Source organism: Mirounga leonina, unplaced genomic scaffold (genome assembly GCF_011800145.1).
Source record: "Mirounga leonina isolate KUSES-001 unplaced genomic scaffold, KU_Mleo_1.0 Mir_95, whole genome shotgun sequence".
NCBI lineage: Eukaryota > Metazoa > Chordata > Mammalia > Carnivora > Phocidae > Mirounga > Mirounga leonina.
The window spans coordinates 10,066,428-10,071,832 of NW_023270865.1; the positions used below are offsets into that span (position 1 = coordinate 10,066,428).

Consider the following 5,405-nt stretch of genomic DNA (forward strand, 5'->3'; position numbering starts at 1 on the left):
CATGGCTAGTGGCAGGTGGCTCCCATGCTCATATTCCTGGTGGCTGGGGGGAAGCATGGTCCAGGAAAAAAGGTGCATCTCCTAACTGATTAGCCCCTTTCAAGAGATTTCTCTCAAACTCCCAGGCAAAGCCTTGCAGGTACATGTCACTGGGCACTGCTAGTTGAAGATATCTTAGAAAATCATCTTTAAGTTGTATATCATGCCGTTCCAAATAAAATGAGGGTTCTGTTACTATAAAGCAAGGAGATCATGGATACTGGGATGACACATTTAGGAAAAGCAAGCAAAGTACTGTGATGTGTGTTCATGGAATGGTAGTTTGGGTGAAGAAATTCAGGTGTTTACCAAAGAGGAGAGAAATTTACCATGCTCTGATATATGCTTGGAAGTGTAGTGTATAAAACCATCAGACCTGTCTGTTCAGATATGGGACACAAAGAAAACAGGCAACCTTCAGTTCACAATGTGGAACCTTGGAATGAAGAGTCCAGAAAATAAGAACACTACTGTAGAAACACATTAGAGACATGTCAGTGTATTCAACTATGAGGGGGATGATTAAATTAGAAGGCTCTTCTGACCTCTTATATGTATCATTTTGTTATTTACTATAGAAGTGTAAGATTACTGCCTGGCTTAAGAATAGTGGACATGCAATTTTCCAAATGGTTGATTCTTCTTCTAGACACATCTCAGTAAGATTTGTACTGAGTCATTTTTAATGATCTCTTATCAATAGTCTAAGGCTATACAGAAGAACTCTATTTTCTATGGAAATATGGAGGATAAATGTACTACTAGTGTCCACTGAAAATCTAATGAACAGGACAGAGATTATTCCAGTGACTTTAATTTCTACTATACAAATCCCTTCACCTGTTATTTAAAGATTTTTATTAAAGGGACACCTGGCTGGCTCAGTTGGTAGAGCATGTGACTCTGGATTTCAGGGTTGTAAGTTCGATCCCTACGTTGGGTGTAGAGACTACTTTAAAAAGGTATATATATATATATGATTTTTATTAAAATACCCTATTTCTATAAAGTGAAAATTATCTCCATTTTATATTGATGTTTATTTATATTGCTTTGATATTAATTTTTCAGAAAAGAGAAAGCAATCAAAGCTTCCTAAATATTCTACAATTGATACATGATTGTATTATTCATTATTGTAATGACTCTGTATATTATATGTATTATATTTATATACATTATATGTAGTACATTATATGTATTACATATATATTATATGTAATATTCATTATTGATACATGAATTCAGTCACTAACCATATTTTATGCATTTAAATATTTCAAGGCCCTACATTAGTCCTGTATCATCTTTACTAGAACATTCATGATTATTCAAAAGTGTGTACTATCTATGCCTAATAGCAAATGTACCAAACTTCTCAGTATACTTTCTAGAATAACAAATAATATCTCAGTAATTTCAAAATACATACTTATTTTTCAGGAAATGAGAACACATGTTATTATGAACAATTTAAACAACTTTAAAAATCAATAGTACTTTGAAACATAAAATGCACCTTAAAACGCAAAAACAAAGACAAAGACAAAGACTGTATGATATCACCTGTATGTGGAAACTAAAAAAGCCAAACTCATAGAAACGGAGAGTAAAGGGGTGGTTACCAGGGAGTGGGGGGTGCGATGGGGGAAAAGGAAAGGGGAGATGTTGGCCAAAGAATACAAACTTCCAGTTTTAAGATGAGTATGTTCTGGGCATCTAATGTCCAGCTGCTGTTTATACTTAATAATCCTGTATTATATACTTTAGAGTCGCTGAGAAAGTAGATCTCAAACATTCGCACCACAAAACAGAAATGGAAATTATGTGAAGAGAGGCAGGTGTTAGCTAAGGCTGTGGTGGTAACAATTTTATAACATATAAGTGTATCGAATCAACACATGGTTCACCTTAAACTTGTATAATGTTATATGTCAATTATATATCCGTAAAGCTTGGAGGGGGGAAGCAAAACCAAGTTGAGTCAATACTACAAACTTTGGGGAACATGTCAAATCTTTAATATCATAAGCATATATGACCATGGTCTAAAATATTTTATTTCAACTCTGTTTACATTAGGAAATTGTAGTTGATATCTCCACTAGTCATCACATTATTCCCCCTCAGAAACTGAATTATAAAGAAAATGTTAACAATGCCTTCTTTTTCATACAATTGAAATTGCTTTCGATTTTCATCTCTTCAGCAGTTTCTTTTTTTACAACCAGCCTCCTATGAACTATATTTCATATTTATCCCTTTTACTTCTACTTGCTTCTTCCATTGGAATTTTATTGTTTGTTTGTTTTTTAACCTATGGACTACCACATAAAGAGAGATGTATTTTATTGAATTTATGTTCGGAGTGGCTAAGAGACTGCCGGAAATTCTGGAGGAATGATAATTTGGAATATGCAATGATATACTGCTTTTGCATAGTAATACTGCTTTTGCATAGTAAAGAATGAAATTCAACCCACCCTACACTTTCCGACATAATACATATTAAAGAAAAATTTGTTTTACAAGCTTTCAAAAACAGCGACTACATACAGAAGCCACAAAATCTAGGAGAAAGAAATATTGGTCCCAAGTCAAAACCAAATCAACATTATAACATAGAAAGCTATTTTTATACAAAATTCACAGTAGGACTCTTTAAAAATATTTCTCTATCTCCAGAATTTTGTCTCATCATGTCCCCTGTGGACCCAGTGATGTATAGTGTGATTCCTTCACAATGACATGGAAAAAACACAAGGTTGTCTCTCTTATTCTCTGTCATAAATATTAAAATTGGAATGGTACTTGGGTTCTAAGGCATTACCATTTTTTTGAAAGATGTAATTTAAAAGTGTATAACACACTGCTTAATTTTCCTTTAACCAAGCCTAATCGTATTGTCTTGTCTTTTCCTTATCCTAAATTATGGTTTTTGTAAAATTCCATCAAAAATTAAAAGCTATCTTGTACTAAAACAACTGAATTATAACAATGCTTTAGGATATAATAAGAATCCCAAAAAGCATTGGACAATAAGTTAAGTTAAAATATTTCCCTGAAATCAAAAGGGATTTTTTAAACATCACAAACTTCTGGCTGACTGTGTATCTTGCAATAGGGTTCTTAGTGAGAAAATGCTTCACTAAAGCCTAAGAATCCTACAAAACAGCTCAGATTAGAACTTTGAGTTATTCTTACTGCAAAACACAGATTTAACAAGCTATGACTTCAGAAACATCTGACTACAATAAAATTTAATGTTGAAAGATTGGTGTTATATGCCACTTGAAAATTTCTTAAGTTATTACATCCGAAAACAAAATATACACGTAAGTGTTCCTGGAAATGACGCAAGTATAATTGTTCCTTCACTATTTGGAGTTTGCTTTTTTTCCCACCTTAATCTGAATCAATCTGAATCAATCTGGAAAAAAAAAGTTAAAATTCATGGTGATTGGTATAGTGCTAATGTAACATTTGGATTGATAAACAGAATGTAGACTTTACTGAGGTCCTCTTCTATAGGGGTTTAGTTTATCTTCTTTTCAATCTCTGTGTAAATATCCTTTGGTTCCAATTACATAAGGGTCCTCATTAGGACAGTTATTATGGGCTGAATTGTGTTCTTCCCAGATTCATATATTGAAGCCCTAACCCCCAGCACGACAGAATGTCACTAAGATGGGGTTTTAAAGAGGTAGTTAAGGTTAAATAAGGTCATTGGAGTGGGACTTAACGCAATTTGACAGATGTCCTTATAAGAGGAAATTGGGATACAGATACATACAGAGGGAAGAGAATTTGAAAATATAGGGAAAAGACAGCCATGAACGGACCACAGAGAGAAGCCTCAGAAGAAACAACTCTGTGGATGCTTTAACCTTATATTTCTTGCCTCTAGAACCATGAGAAAATGAACCTCTGTTGTTAAAGCTACCCACTCTGTGGTATTTTGTTACCACAGCCTTAGAGAACTAATACAATATTGTTGCTAAGTGGATCTGATAAAAATAATTTTTTAATCATAATAGGGAATTGATAGTGTTATTCTTATATATTTTGTTAATAGATTTGCTTATATAGGACATCCATATATTCATGACATACACTGCAATTTGTCTTTTATTGTATGATACATTCAAGGTTCTGCTGAATTCTTTTAGGTAATATATTATAATGGATTTTTCATAATGATAGTCTGACTGAAAAAATATTAGGCTATTCCAAATATTAGGCCTCCTTCCCTGTCTTGATGAGAAAATCTAAAAATTATATTTAGCTCACTTGTAAATATGAATTAAAGATCTGTTTATGATTAATTAATATATGTACACATTGAAATTAAGGTATATAAAATAATACATTCATTTAGAAATATTTTCTACCCTCACAGTTTATATTTAGACAGTTAATACCCATTAATTGGTATTCAAACTTGCCAAATGCTTCCTTACCCTGACATGCTGATAGCATTCTGCTAGAGCCCATTTTCTAGATAACTGTTAAAATCCAAATATGATGCTATCACTAGAAGTTGCATCCAAAACCATGAGGTTAGAGTTGATTGTGCTGCTCAGATCTTCCATATCTTTGGTGTTATTTTTTCTTATTTTCTTATCATTTCCTAAGAGAGGCACATTAAAAGCTACTACAATAGTTGTGGAATTATCTACTTTTATTAATGTTACTCCTTAATATTTATTATATAGATATGTACTTAGATTTAATACAATATAGCTCTAGCTATATTAATCTATGTATAGACATATAAGATTAAATATGATATATAGAGAGATACATATAATATATAGACATAACCCTTGAATTCCATCAGTTTTTTCTTTATTTATTTGAAGCTTTAATATTAGGCACATACTCATTTAGAAGACTTGCATTAGTTCTCCATTGTTGTGTAAGACATTACCATGAAATTATGAACTTGAAACATCTGTTCACCAGTTTATGGTTCTGTATCAGAAGTTCAGCATCGTGTGGCTTAGTTTCTCTAGTCAGAATATTTCAAGGCTGAAACCAAGGTGTCAGCCAGACTGTTTTTTTATATGCAGGCTCTGGGGAAACATATCCTTCCCAGATTATTCTGGGTTTTGACAGAATTCATTTCCTTGAAGCTGAGGTCCTTGTTTGCATGCTTACCGCCAGGTGGGGCTGCCATCAGACTTTAGAGGCCACCCACATGACTCGACGGATAGCAGGTACACACAGTTTAGGACCCATTATTGCACATTCCTGCACAAATCTATAAGGGAGGCAATGTTGCTTGTAATAGCAGTCGATTTGGGAAAACAGGTGCCTGGACAACTGGATAAGAAGTGCAGCAGAAGACATGCACTGGACAGAAG

General features: G+C 33.4%; 1 non-coding gene across 1 annotated transcript; it reads left to right on the top strand.

The window, feature by feature from the left end:
* The first annotated feature begins 909 nt into the window (after window positions 1-909).
* Window positions 910-982, top strand: TRNAQ-CUG. Its single transcript has one exon. It is a non-coding gene; the product is annotated as a tRNA-Gln (tRNA).
* Window positions 983-5,405: the final 4,423 nt, after the last annotated feature.